Genomic DNA, 16825 nt, shown 5'->3' with positions numbered 1-16825 from the left:
GTATATAGATATATATGCATATAGGACATATATAAAGGATTATATAAGTATATAGGATATAGGTATATGTATGATGCCCCAGGATTTGTAATCAGTTCACTCCTTTCAAATCCTGGCTTTTCTGCTTACTACCGGAGTGACCTTGAACAAGAGACAATTTCTTTGGGCCACAATTTTCTGATCCCAAAACCAAAGCAGTGGAAACCCCTTCCAGCTCTAAAATTTGATGACCCAGGGATACCTGGCCACTCCAGGGACCCAGGCATATTTCCCTGGGAGCTGGAGCCCAGACACTCACTGAGGCAGTCCCGCTGTGGAGCCCTCCTCTGCAGATCAGACAGTCTGCACAGCCAAATAAGAGAACAGCCTGAGGTTTTCAGCAAACACGTCTCCATCAAGCTGCAGAAGCAGCATTGGGATAAATATAGGAAGATGACGCATGAACTGCGTGCGTCTGTGGGAGGGGGCAGGGGGGCGTGCTTCTAGGGATGGAAGTCACTTAGTCTCTAGGAAGCAATCCTGAGCCTTGCGGATTCGGAACGGTGACATCGTGGGAGAATTCTCTGGGGGAGGGCGAGCTGGGGATTGGAGCACAGTCAGGTCCTCAGATCCTCAGGAGATGACTGAATGAGGTCATCCTCTGCTTGGCCCCCCAGATTATATATAGCTTGGCTCACTGCGGGCTTGAATGAAACACCGGGAGACTCACACAGGTGGGGAGAACATCATCTGGACAGTATCTGGAGGTCCAAGAGACAGCAGTAAGAAGATAGAATAGGGTCCGTTCATTTTTGAAAACTGCTTTGGAGGTTTTTGGGATAGAGATCAACCTTGGCTTGGCTAATTTTGAATTAGCAGCACAATTATCGGCCCAGTTTAATATCAGACCCGTTTTGTCAAGCTATATTTAAAAGGAAATTGATGTGATTACATTAAGTGGATGATTTCAATCCACTTTTGAAATAAAATGATCAATCAATTAATAAGCATTTATGTATGTTCCTACTCCATTCCAACATTGTGATATGCCTTGGGGACTCTCAAAGGTAAAAAACGAAGGAAGTTCTCAGGGAGCCTGCCTGCAGTCTAGCTGGAACAATACTTCTTTATGTAGGTGTGACTCCCAGCATCTTGTCTGTGAGCCTGAATCTTTGGTCTGGTCCAGAAAATTGAAGGACATGGATGTTTCAGAGCCTTGTCTGGGACTTTGCTGTAGGGCGCTGAATTTAGCATCCTGGCTGACAGCAGTTTTATAGCTAGTACCAAGCAGCTTAGAATCCAGTTACAAGACTTCGGTAAATAAGAAGTTAAGCAGATGGTAGGCTCTCTCCTCCCCTGATACAGTATGTAATGTAGCCCCAGGTACAAAAAATATTCCTAGTAATGGCTCCAATGTCTAGATATTCTGGAGCCAATCGTTAAATTCAATTCCTTATTTCTTCCCCAGTTCTCCTCTCCTGGGATCTCATGTAAATGGCTGTTTAGCTCCTTTGGTGGGGTTATATGTGGAAATTGGGAGTAGTGGAGGGGGAGAAAGAATGCCAGAAGGTAAGGATGATATCTTTAATATAAACTTCAGCTCTTTCCCTGTTTTTGCCCCCAAAAGACCACCCTTTACTAGCCTTGGGCAAGACATTTAACCTCTGTCAACCTCAGTTTCCTCAACTGTAATATGGGGATAATAACAGCACCTACCTCCTAGATTGTTGGAAGCTCAAATAAGATATTTGCAAGTGCTAAGCATATTTCTGGCACGTAGTAACTGACTGTTCAATGAATACTCGTCCCGTCTCCTCCCCTACTTATGCAGATAAGTCTCACGTTAGAGCCGAGTGGGGATTGCCAACAATCCTTGGTTCCTATTACACCCCACAGCCTTAATACACCCAGCCTTAACTACCGATTTTTATTCACATTTTATTTTTATTATTCAAACAATATTAAACATGTGTAAGCCAAACAGCACAACACATATCCTAAAGTCACTGCAGGAAATCCAGTGGGATAAACTGAGACACGGTGAGGGCAGAAAAGATCAGAGACCCTAAAGCCAAGCAGGACCCGGCCTGGGAGAGCAGCCATCAGCAGAAAGAAATGTTATTCCATCTGAGCTCAGCTGAGAAAAGACACTTCCTAGAGAGAACATTGGTTTGGGAATCAGAGGTGCTGGGTTCAAATCCTGTTTGGGGCATTTAATGTCTTGGGCAAGTCATACTTCTCTAGGTTTCAATTCCTTCATCTGTAAAATGAGTAGGGCAGGACTACCCAGCCCCCAAGGTCCTGTTCCACTCTTAATCTCTGCTCCAGTGACTTTTATCTCATTATTCTTTTTCATTATGGACTGAGCTCAGTTGTTTTCACTCTCCTGAAAGACCGTAAATAATGTCAGTGCTCTCTAAATTTTCCGACCCTAGGGAAAGCCTTGATTGCCCCACCCTAGTTACAGCACAAGAGCAGTTATTTGTTTATTGATCTGTGACTTCAAAATTACTTGCTTCTACCGAGCTAGAAAAGAGGCAGCCAAACTCACCTGCCTATTGGCTGCTGTGCACAGCATTGCTCTCTGCCTCTCTTCATCTGTACAGATCCTGACTCCCTGCTCCCTTTTCTGCCTCCTTGCCACCTTGCCTGCCTCCCTCCCTTCCTCCTTTCCTCCCTGCCTCCCTACTTCCTTAACTCCCTCCCTGCCTCCCTCCCTGCCTCCTAGTCTTCCTTCCTTCCCACCTACCTCTCTGCCTGCCCATCTATCTGCCTCTCTGCCTGCGCACCTGCTTCCCTGCCTGCCCACCTGCCTCCTTACCTCCCTGCCTCCCTTCCTTCCTCTCTACCTCCCTTCTTTCCTCCTTCCCTGCTTCCCTGTCTCCCTGTGCCCCTTCCTACCTCCTTCCCTGCCTCCCTGCCTGCCTCCTTGTCTTCCTCCCTTTCCACCTGCATCCCCACCTTCATGTCTCCCTTCCTATCTCTCTCCCTCCCTGCCTTCCTACCTACCCAGCCTTCTTTCCTTTCCTGTCTGGCTTAGGTCTTCTTCTTTAAGCTCACCTGTTTTCCTTCACAAGAAAGTCCTTTCTAATTAAGGACTTCCTACCTTTATCACTTCTCTAGAGTGACTCATCCACGTGGTAGAAATATAACCTGTTCTTGGTTTAAGTACAGAGACCATAATACATGGCAGAAAGATCTCTGGACTTTGACTTTAACTTCCAATTCTTACTAGCTGATTAAAAAGGCAACTAGGTTGTGAGGTCTGGAATCAGGAAAACACATCATGGCTATATGAAACTTTAAACTGACAAAAAAAACTATATAAAAACTATATAAACGTGACAATATTTTCACGGTGCTTAGTACAGCACCTGCACATTCTTGTTGTACAGTCATTTTTCATTTGTGTCTCTCTTTTCTTGACCCCATTTGGTGTTTTCTTGGCTGAGGTACTAGAGTGTTTTGCCATTTCCTTCTCTAGCTTATTTTATAGATAAGAAACTGAGGCAAACAGATTTAAGTAACCCCAGCTGCCCTGGCTCATCTCCTTACTCCTTTCCTAGCAAGTTATTAGAACTATTTGGGACTTAATTTGCCCCTGAGGGGCAACTGAGGCAGGTTACTTTGAACATCCCTCCCTTACTCAAATCCAATTCACTTGCATGTCATAGCATCACCTCCCTGATATTATGGTCCTCTTAGAGAATAAAGGACAGTCAACAAAAACCCTGACAAAAAGTCAGCTGTAGGGTGCGAAGTCTGCCATTTTGCCCCTGCCCGACTTCTTGCTTATCTCTTGCTTTCTGTGTTTAAACTGAAAGTGGCAACATCATTTGTTTTCAGGCAGTACAAACTTCCTAAAGGGAATTCTTGCTGATGGCATCTGTGGTGGAGACAAGCTCATGCCCGGAGAGAGAAATTATTTATAGTGAATGATGCCTTAATGGACCGAGGGATCAATAATGCTTATAATAATCCAGTGGTGGACAAATCACTGATGGCTGTAAATATGTGTTTGCATCACTTGAAGAAAACAGAGCCCTCTGGATAATAATATTAGGGCAGAAAGAGGCACTGACAACATGAGCCTTAAAAAGGTTTTGAATGGAGAGGAAAGAAAACAGAGAAGTACAAACTTTGCCACCTATTATTTGTGTGACCTTGGGTAAATTATTTCTCTTCTCTTAGCTGCAGTTTCCACATCCATGAAATGAAGTGATTGATTGGACTATGTGATTTAAAAAATTATTTAGTATTTTATTTTCCTTCTCTTACATGTAAAAGCAATTTTAACATTCGTTTTTAAAACTTTGAGTTCCATCCATACAAAAATTGACCATATATTAGGGCATGAAGACCTCAAAATCAAATGCAGAAAAGCAGAAATAGTAAATGCATTTTTTTCACATCATGATGCAATAAAAGGCCAAGGGAAAATAGACTAAAAATTAATTGGAAATTAAATAATCTAATCCTAAAGAATGCATGGGTGAAACAGCAAATCATAGACATAATCAATAACTTCATCCAAAAGAATTACGATAATGAGACAACGTATCAAAATCTGTGGGATGCAGCCAAAGGGGTTATTAGGGGAAATTTTATATCTCTAGAAGCCTACTTGCATATATTAGAGAAAGAGAAGATCAATGAATTGGGCTTGCAACTAAAAAAGCTAGAAAAAGAACAAATTAAAACTCCCCAATTAAATACCAAATTTAAAATTCTGAAAATAAAAGAGGAGATTAATAAAATTAAAAATAAAAAACAATTGAAAAAATAAATCTAAGAGTTGGTTTTATGAAAAAAAAATAGATAAACTTTTACTTAATTTGATTAGAAAAAGGAAAGAAGAAAATCAAATTGTTTGTCTCAAAACTGAAAAGGGAGAATTTTCCATCAATGAAGAAGAAATTAGAGCAATAATTAGAAGTTTTTAGCTCAATTATATGTCAATAAATTTGATAATCTAAGTGAAATGGAGAAATATCTACAAAATATAGGTTTCCCAGATTAACAGAAGAGGAAACAAATGATTTAAATAGTCCCATTTTAGAAAAAGAAATAGATATTATAGGAGATCATTGTACATGGCAATGTCAATAATATATGATGATCAATTCTGATGAGATCATTCAGGCCAGATCCAATGATCTTGTGATGAACAGAGCCATCTATCTATATCCATAGAGAGACTGTGGGAATTGAGTGTGGATCACAACATAGCATTTTCACTTCTTTTGTTATGGTTTGCTTGAATTTTATTTTCTTCTTTTTTTCCTTTTTGATCTGATTTTTCTTGCATAGCAAGATAATTGTATAAATATGTATACCTATATTGCATTTACATATATTTTTACCATGTTTAACATATATTGGATTACTTGCTGTCTAGGGAAGGGAGGGAAATTGGAATACAAGGTTTTTGTAAGGGCCAATGTTGAAAAATTATCCTTGCATAAAAAAGTAAGAAAAAGAAAGAAAGAAATTTTGAGTTCCATATTCTTTCCTTTCCTCCCTCCCTGCCCTTGTCCCTCTCAAGAATGCATATAACCCAATATAAGCCATACATGTGGCCTATGTGGTTCTGCTTGTTTCGCTCAGCATCAGTTCATGTAACTCTTTCCAAACCTTTCTACAATCAGCTTGTTCATCATTTTTTATAGAACAGCAATATGCCCTTACCTTCATGTAGCACAGTTTGTTTGGCCATTCCCTAATTGATGGGCATCCACTCCTTTTCCAATTTTTTGCTACCACAACAACAGCTACTACAAAGATTTTTGAACATGTGAATCTTTTCCCCTCCTTTATGATTTCCTTAGGGTATTGACCCAATAACTGCCCTGCTGGATCAGAGGGTTGCACATTTTTACAGCCCTTTTGGCATAGTTTCAGATTGCTCTCCAGAATGGTTGGATCAGTTTACAACTCCACCAACAATGTCCCAGTTTTCCCACATTCTCTCCAACATTTAGTATTTTCTTTTCCTGTCATTTTAGCCAATCTGAGAAGTGTGAAGTGGTACCTCAGAGTTGTTTTAATTTTCTCTGCCACACTTCAAAATGAAGTATTATTATCTCCATCTCATAGAATAGTATTTTTCTTAGTTTTCTTCCAAGGAAAATGCTCAGTAAGCTTAAAAGTGCTACAAGAAGATATATTACTCAGAATAGAGAATATTAAGTTAGCCTCAGATCCCAGGGCTCAGAAGGATATAGCCCAGCAACCAACTTTGGTATTATTGCCCCAATTAGCTGTGTGGTGGGGGTTTTTATGGGATGATCACTTTATTTTTAAAGTAATATCTTTTCATTTTTCAAAATACATGCAAAGATAGTTTTTAACATTCTTTATTTTGTGTTCCAAAATTTTCTCCCTACTTCCCCATCTTCCCCTTCCCCTTGATAGCAAGAAATCCAATCGTTAAACATGTGCAATTCTTTTTAAACATATTTCTACATTTATCATGCTGCACAAGAAAAATCAGATCAAAGTGGGAAAATGAGAAAAAAAACAAGCAGAAAATAATAAGAAAAAGATGAAAATACTATGTCCCCATAGTCCTCTCTCTGGATGCAGATGGCTCTCTCCATCACAAGTCTATTGGAATTGGCCCAAATCACCTTATTGTTGTAAAGAGCCACATCAATCACAGTTCATCATTGCATAATCTTGTTGTTGCTGTGTACAATGTTGTCTTAGTTCTGACCACTGCACTTAGCAACAATTCTTGTAAGTCTCTCTAGGCCTTTCTGAAATCAGCCTGTGATAATTTCTCATAGGACAATAACACAGAATAATTTTTTTTACTAATTGAAGAGAAAAAATACATCTTTGTTTTTCTTAAACTTCAACAGTTTAAGAAAAACAAAGATGTATTTTTCCCATCCAAGTTTCCTCTGAAATCTGTCCATAGATGCCTATTCGCCATATGTTAAGAACTCCTTTCTTAAACCTTCTTGTTGGCTTTGCCACTTGGATCATACACTATTGAATTGTTGACTTAGTTTTCTGGATTTGAGACACACAACTTCTGTCAAGGGCCTCCATTGGTGTTGGTAAGAATGGACCCTGTTGTATTGAATTAGTCACTGCTTCTGTCTGGCTGGATGTGAGAATCTTTGGTCTTGCAGTTTCTCCCCTCCTAGAATCACTTGTCCTTCCCATTTCTACCCCAATTATGACAGTCCCTCAGTCACAGTCCCTGCTCAGCCTAGCCACAACCTCACCTACCAGCAGGATGAAGGAAAAGCAGAATGTCCTGCAAATAACTGGGTCAAAATCTAGCAGCAGAGGTTTTGTGGCCTTGTTACCAATTCAACCTGTGGGAGAGCCCAAGAGTATGGGCTGAACTCCATTGGACAATTGTGAGTTAGAAAGAAAAGAAATTTTAACCCTATCCTTTCTCCCTGGAGACTGTAAGAAATGATAAACAGCAAGAGTCCAGTAAAGAAGTTCCCATGGCAACAAGCTGAGTTCAGGGAACTAGTAAATACTCCTCCTGGATGGGGGCAGGAGCTGAGGTTGTTCAGTCTGGTTTGGGGTGCGGGGAGACGATGTGCCAGGGCTCCAAGAGGGACCAGGGACAAAATGGGATGGGATTTCCCTCCCCCAGCCTCCTCTCCAAGCTAATGGGCTCTCCAAGCCATTATAGGACATTGGGGGCCTGCGGGATTTTAATTCTGCAGAGCCACTAACAACATCCAGTTATGGAATAATGGTTTGAAGGCAAGACCACAAGTCCTTTATTTTCATTAATTCTAGTAGTTTTTTTTTTCTTTGTCAATTAGCTCCAATTTATTCTGGATAGATCTAATTTGCATGCTTACATGTTATCTCCTGCATCGCACTGTGAGAGCAGGGACCGATTTTTGGCTTTCTTTGTATCTCCAATCTTAGCATAGTGCCTGACACACAGTAGGTGCTTAATCAGTATTTAGTGGCCAACTGACTAATATGTTTTTATAACAGAATATAAAATTATGTTTTTATCCTCCTCAGCTCAGTATCTGGCATATACTGAGTTTAAATGTCAGTAAGTTGATTGACTGAAGTGTACTCATAAAATATAAACTTATGACCTTATGCTCCCCAACACTAGCACAGTGCCCAGCACAGAATAGGTGTTTGATCCATGTTTCTTGACCAATTGACTAACATGTCCTTATTACCAAATATACAATTATGCTTTTTATCTCCCCAGCCCAGTGCCTGGCCCATGCTAGGTGCTTATTCAATATCAGCAGATTGACTGACTGACGTGATCTCCTTATAGAATATAAAATTATGGCCTTATGCTCCCCCACACTAACACAGTGGCATATAGTAAGTCCTTAATCAATGCTAATTAATGGATTAATATTAATATATTTTAAGAGCCTTGCTTCTCAGAATAGTTAGAATGGCTAAACAGTAAGTTAATGAAAAAGATCTGGGCGTTTTATGGGACTGTAATCTCACTATTAGGGAACAGTGTGACTTTAGACAAAAGAACTAATTACCCCTCCACCTCCCAGACACAAAAGGGACACAAGCCCCACTGCACTGGGATGGAGTCACACCACGGCTGAAATACTGCATTCACTTTTGAACATGGAGAAGGCAGAATGGTTCCAGAGAAGTGAGATGAGATTGATGATGGGACTGGAGACTGCACCATATGAAGACTGGCTAAGGCAGCTCGGGATATTTTGGCAGAGGGAAAAGGGAGAGATTTGGGAAATGAGCCACTGGATCTGTCTTCAAGTATTCGCAAACCTGTTCTACTTGTTCTCAGAGGGCAGAATGAGGAACAAGGAGTGCAGTGGGGGTGGGGGAGTTAGAGAGGTGTGATTAGATTCAAAATCAGGAAAAACTCTTTAATTATTCAAGACAGTCAGAAGTGCTGCCTTGGAAGGAATGAGTTCCCAGGTACTGGTGTCCTTCAAGCAGTCCGCCTTTTGTCAATTAACTTATAAAAGGGATTTCTACTCACATTCGAGATGGACTAGATAGATAATTGCCAAGGTTCTGGGAGACTGTTGGACACATAGTTACTATAGTTTTTTCTATCGACATCTACTCTATACATATATTATAGTTATTCTACATATACTTTATATATATATTTATATAACTATAGAATAACTATAAAGTTACTCTACATACATTTACTCTATACATATACTATGGTTATTTTACATACACTTATTGTATACATATACTAAAATTACTCTACATACACTTACTCTATACATATACTTACTATACATATTCTATGGTTACTTTATACATATATTATAGTTACTCTACACATATACTATAGTTACTTTATATACACTTATTGTATATATATACTAAAGTTACTCTACACACACTCACTCTAGGAATGTACTTACTATACATATTCTATAGTTATTCTCTCTCTCTCTCTATATATATATATACACTATGGTTACTTCACATACACTTATTGTATACATATAATATACTCTATATACTGTATAAACTTAATAATTAAATACTAATATATATATACTCTATATTCCATGCAGATACTTATTGTACATATACTATAGTTATTCTATATACACTTACTCTATAATATACTACACTCTACATATACTCACTGTGCAAATACTTACTATACATATATTATAGTTACTCTACATACACTTACTGTATACATACATTTACTGTTTACATATACTTACTATACATAAGTTTACTTTATACATATACTATAGTTACTCTACATGTATTCATTCTATATATTTATTTGCTATACATACTTTACATACACTTAGTCTATACATATACTATAGTTACTCTACATACACTCACTCTATGCACATAAATACTATACATATACTATAGTTACTTTACATATATTCATTCCATGTATTTATTTACTACACATACTTTACATACACTTAGTCTATACATATATTATAAGTACTCTACATGTATTCATTCTATGTATTTATTTACTATACATACTTTACATACATTTAGTCTATACATATACTATAGTTATTTTACATATATTCATTCCATGTATTTATTTACTATACATACTTTACATACACTTAGTCTATACATATACTATAGTTACTCTACATACACTCACTCTATGCACATAAATACTATACATATACTATAGTTACTCTACATATATTCATTCCATGTATTTATTTACTACACATACTTTACATACACTTAGTCTATACATATATTATAGGTACTCTACATGTATTCATTCTATGTATTTATTTACTATACATACTTTACATACATTTAGTCTATACATATACTATAGTTACTTTACATATATTCATTCCATGTATTTATTTACTATACATACTTTACATACACTTAGTCTATACATATACTATAGTTACTCTACATGTATTCACTCCATGTATATACTTACTATACATATACTATAGTTACTCTACATATATTCATTCCATGTATTTATTTACTACACATACTTTATATACACTTAGTCTATACATATACTATAGTTACTCCACATACACTCACTCTATGCATATAAATACTATACATATACTATAGTTACTCTACATGTATTCACTCCATGTATATACTTACTATACATATACTATAGTTACTCTACATATATTCATTCCATGTATTTATTTACTACACATACTTTATATACACTTAGTCTATACATATACTATAGTTACTCCACATACACTCACTCTATGCATATAAATACTACACATATACTATAGTTACTCTACATGTATTCACTCCATGTATATACTTACTATACATATACTATAGTTACTCTACATATATTCATTCCATGTATTTATTTACTACACATACTTTATATACACTTAGTCTATACATATACTATAGTTACTCCACATACACTCACTCTATGCATATAAATACTATACATATACTATAGTTACTCTACATGTATTCACTCCATGTATATACTTACTATACATATACTATAGTTACTCTACATATATTCATTCCATGTATTTATTTACTACACATACTTTATATACACTTAGTCTATACATATACTATAGTTACTCCACATACACTCACTCTATGCATATAAATACTACACATATACTATAGTTACTCTACATGTATTCACTCCATGTATATACTTACTATACATATACTATAGTTACTCTACATATATTCATTCCATGTATTTATTTACTACACATACTTTACATACACTTAGTCTATACATATACTATAGTTACTCCACATACACTCACTCTATGCATATAAATACTATACATATACTATAGTTACTCTACATGTATTCACTCCATGTATATACTTATTATACATATACTATAGTTACTTTACATACACTTAGTTTATACATATACTGTAGTTACTGTACATGTATTCACTCCATGTATTTATTTACTATACATACTTTATATTCACTTAGTCTATACATATACTATAGATACTCTACATACACTCACTCTATGCATATACTTACTATGCATATACTATAGATACACTATACACACTTACTGTATACATACATTTACTCTATGCATATACTTATCATATATATTCTATTGTTACTCTACATACACTTACTCTATACATATACTTAGCATACATATGCTATGGTCACTCTATACATATATACTATACTTACTCTTTATGTAATTACTATAGTTTATATTAGTCGAAGGAATAAGGATAGACAAGAAGACAAATAGGTATAGAATTAGTCTGTCTATACTATATGTAACAATCAAGATATACTAAGAAGCTGACATCAGGGTCCTACTTCCTCTACTCAAGAGATGGCAAGACTCATCCTGGGTCTAAGTCAAATATTGATGACAGTCATGTTTGAGCATTTACTATGAATACATGGAGTGAAAATAGATTGTGGTGTTAGATATAGTCGGTACTTGTGGCATTTTTTTGTGGGATCTACAACGTTCTATGTTTTCACTTGGGTGCAATTAAATTCTCAAGTGTATTATTGAACTAATGTCATTTCTGAGCAATTGATTTACATTTTTATTTTTCAAAAGGAGAATGCCACTGCATATACTTGACTGTGTGATTGCATAATCAAATAAGGCCACATTTGAATATGTGACTCAGAGATTGCATATTAAAATTTCATTGGCCTGTCTGCTCTGTCACATAGTATTGACATGAAGATAAGTTATATTTTGGGGGTGCTTTAAGATTTGCAAAGTGCTTTTCTCACAACCACCTTACCTGGTGGGCAATGCATATTTTATTATTATTGTTGTTATTTTTTATAAATGGAAAAATTGTCAAACCACAAATATTTATTAAACATTTACTGTTGCCAAGCACTAGGTATATACAGAATGGCAGAAACAGAGCTCATAATCTAGCAATGCACATATTATTACTATTATTGTTTATAAACAGAAAAGTTAAGTCAAATCACACATATTTATTAAGCATTTACTGTGTGCTGACCACTGGGTACACACAGAAAGCCAGAAAGAGCATTACTGAGAGCTCAGAACCTAATTGGGAAGACAATACACAAAGAACTCTGTACATATAAGATGCATCCAGGATAAATTGGAGATAGTGTCATAGGAAAGACCCCAACATTAATGGGTACCAGGAGAGACTTTCTTGAAGAGTAGGGATGCTTTTGCTGAGACTTACAGGAAACTAAGGAAATTCTGAAGGTGGAGACAAGAAGGTGGAGAATTCCAAACAAGAGCTGAGCAATGCTCAGAGTCAAGACAGAGGTGGAATACCTTGTTTGAGGAAAGGCAAGGAAGCCAGAGTATTTGGAATTACAGAATATTTGGAAGGGAAATAAAACATGGGAAGACTGGAAAGAAAGGAAGTGACCAAATAGGATTTTCTATTTGATCCTGGAGGTGATAGGGTATATGGAGTTTAATGAAAGGTAGTAGGGAGTGGAAGGATGTGATACAGTCAAATTTATTTTAGAAAGATTACTTTGACAGCTGAGTACAGGATGAGGGGAGTGTGGAAAACCTTGAGACAGGAAGTCCAGTTATTACAGTAGTCAGGTAGGTAGGAGGTAATAAGATATGCTCAGGATGACACAGCTAGTAACCAGGGTTACATAGCTAGTCAAAGCATTAACTTACTACTTGGTATCCTACGCGTAGGTAGGTACATGGATAATCTGGCCACTTCTTTTGAACCTTATTTCTTTGTGGATAAGTACATAATCATTAAGCTATGTTTTTTTTCCCTCTGATCTTAGCAAATCACATGATTCACTCAATAGCTGTTAATTATGTACTTACAATGTACAAAACATTGATCTAGGTACTGAGGGAAATACAAAGATAATTAAGACATAATAATAATAATAATTTATATTTATGCAAGCTTTAAAGTCTGGAAAGGGTTTTGCATATATTATCTCATTTAATTCTTACAATGACTCTGTGAGGAGGCATATAAGATTATCTTCAATGTTCAGAAATGTTAAGTAAATTGCTCAGAGTTATGCAACTTATAGGTTGCTGAGGTAAACTTAAATCTATGTCTTTCTGACTTCAAACCCAATGTACAAACCACTCTACCATACTCTTCCTGTATGCTTCATGTAAGCTTCATAGAGTTTACAGTTAATGAGCTTTTCTAGTTTTTAGTTAAATACTTAACACACACATGTGCTTTCTCTATTTTTTGTTGATGAAAGTATTTAGTAATATAAAATTTCTCCTAAAGACCAATTCAGCCACACCCCTAGAGTTTTGGCAAATCATCTCATTCTTATTTTCATTGGTGAAATGTTCAATGATTTACATGGTTTCCTCTTTAATCTATCAGTTCTTTAGGATTAATTTATTTCATTGCCATTTAAGTTTGCACCATTTTTTCAAAAACATTTGTAATTTGTAATTTTTGTTGTGTTGAACTTTTATAGTAAGTTCTTATAAAGACACCATCAATATGACATCAGCAATCAGTGCTGAGAAATATGTATATTTCTTAGTGATCTCTTTCTATAATTGCCATAGATATGTCATTTCTAATTTTCTAAAGTTCTATCAAAATTTTTCATTTCTTCCTTATCTTTTTCTTAAATATATCTAGATCTGAGAGGGATATATTGGGGTGCCTCTTAAAATTGCGCTTTATATTTCTCCATGAAATTCTATTAAATTTTTTGTGTATTTAGATGGGGTTCTTCTTAAATACTATGCCATTTAGTGTATATGTTATTAAATAGTAATATTATTTCATTGCCTATGATGTCTTTAAGTATGATGCAGTTTCCTAATCTCTTTTAACTATTTTTTTATTATTATTTTTACTATTCCTGACTTAAATGACCATTACTATCCCTTCTTCAAGGGAGAAGTTATTGTAACCCCTCCAAATTCTTCTTCTTTACTCCTTCATTTAACACCGAGTGAATGTTTATATTTCAAATATTTTATTTTTAAATAAGTAGCATATTTTTGGATTTTGCTTTTTAATCCATTCTATCAACTTAAATTTGTAGGTGAGTTCATACCATTCCCATTCATACTTATGTGTAGTTTTCTTATTTATCTTTTTAAACTATGCCTTTTTTAAAAAATTAATTTTTTTTACTATTCCTGACAGATTACAATTACTATCCTTCTTTTAGGGAGGGTTATTGAAGCACAAAAAATTCTTCTTTACTCCTTCTTTATTCTTTATGAGTATATGCCAAAACTCTAGGGATGTAGCTAAAGCGGTCTTTAGGAGAAATTTTATATTAATGTTTATATTTCAAGTATTTTATTTTTAAATAAGCAGCATATTTTTGGAGTCTGCTTTTTAATCCATTCTATCAGCTTAAATTTTATAGATGAGTTCATACCACTCTCATTCATAGTTATGTGTATTTCTATAATAGCCATTAATAACTTTTCTCCCTTTGTCCTCTCTCCTTTTTTTTTTTTTTACAGAAATGAGAGTAATAAAAAAAGAATATGATCAACACTAGTGATCTGCAAGTGAATCAGTTCACTCCTTTAACCCTTATCTCTTCCCCCATCTTTGACTCTGACCACTAATTCTTAATACTTTCTTTTTCTTAGAGTCATTGAGTTTGAAGTTTATCGAGGCCTACAATTTAAAAACAAAATTTCCTAGGATGAATTAAAGATGATAACGAGGTAGTTTCTAGTGTTCTTTACTTAGATGGAAAAAACTAAGTTTTGGAATGCTTAATATACTTTACTAAACATACATAGTGAGGAAACTGAAAGTAGAACCAAGAATGATCTTCACTTCTCCACTTTGGCAACAAGGCTGAATGCCATTGAAAATTATTTTCTACACAATACATACTTAATAGTGATTGAATTAATTAATTAATTAATGTCCAAATTTAATGCAATTCCTTTGCATTTGCGAAGCACCTATGTGCAAGATATGTGGTGGCCATTAAGGAGGTAGAGACAGAAATTAAATGGTTCCTGCTCTCAAGGAGTTGTGAGAATGCAACATATTCAATGATAAATAAGTCCAAAATAAATATAAATTCATTTATGCATAGATATAAAATAAAGATGGAAAAACACTAACACATGTTGAGAAGAATCAAGAACCTTGTTGCTTGGTAGTGATGGTCCTTGGTTCTGGAAGAGAATCAATGACATCACAAGCCTGATGTCTTTAGAATTGGCATTTGAGTTGAACCTTGAAGGGACCAAAAGAATCCAAGTGGTGGGGTGGGGAGAAGAGAAGACATTCTCAGTATGGGAGGGTCTTCCCATGCAAAGGCATGGAAAATGGTGAAAGGGAACAAAAAGTTGGGCTGCTTACAGCCCCCAGTTTGACTAGAATACTAAATGAATGAAATCCTATGCAATAAGCCTAAAAAGAGCCAGATTAGGAAGAGCTTTCATTTTGAAAGAGGAAGGAGTATTTTATTTATTTATTCATTCATTCACCCACCAATTTATTTATTTATCTATTGATCTATCTATCTATCTATCTATCCATCCATCCATCCATCCATCCATCCATTCATCTATCTATCTATCTATCTATTTATTTATTTGTTTATTTATTTATTTATTTATACTTCATTCATTTCTCCATCTGTCCATTCATTTATTTGTTTGTTTGTTTGTTTGTTTATCCTAGAGCTAACAGATCGTGGGATCATCGCCTCTAAAACCTGAAAGCATCTTGAAGACTAATTGTTTCTCAAAAATAAATTAGGAAATTGAGAAACAGAGAGGAATCATTGAAGTTTCTTGAGCAGGGTAGTAATATGGTCAGATTAAATATGTGTTTAATGGTCATGTAAGTGAATGCATTTTTTTCTTTTTTATTAATTTTTATAATTATAACATTTTCTTTGATAGTACATATGCATAGGTATTTTTTTTTTTACAACATTATCCCTTGTACTCCTTTCTGTTCCAGGTTTTTCCCCTCCTTCCCTCCACCCCCTCCCCTAGATGGCAGGCATTCCCATACATATTAAATATCTTATAGTATATCCTAGGTACAATATATATGTACAGAACTGAATTTTGTTGTTGTTGCAAAGGAAGGATTGTATTCGGAAGCTAAAAATAATCTGGGAAGAAAAACAAAATAAAACAAAAAAAAATGATGCTCACAGTTTACACTCATTTCCCAGTGTTCCTTCTCTGGGTGTAGCTGATTCTGTCCATCATTGATCAATTGGAATTGGATTAGCTCTTCTCTATGTTGAAGATTTCCACTTCCATCAGAATACATCCTCATATAGTATCATTGTTGAAGTGTATAATGATCTCCTGGTTCTATTCATTTCACTCAACATCAATTGATGTAAGTCTCTTCAAGCCTCTCTGTATTCCTCCTGTTGGTTATTTCTTAC

Source organism: Sminthopsis crassicaudata, chromosome 6, assembly GCF_048593235.1.
Source record: "Sminthopsis crassicaudata isolate SCR6 chromosome 6, ASM4859323v1, whole genome shotgun sequence".
In the NCBI taxonomy this organism is placed as follows: domain Eukaryota; kingdom Metazoa; phylum Chordata; class Mammalia; order Dasyuromorphia; family Dasyuridae; genus Sminthopsis; species Sminthopsis crassicaudata.
The sequence above is the reverse complement of the archived record's forward strand: the minus strand, read 5'-3'. Positions refer to the sequence as shown.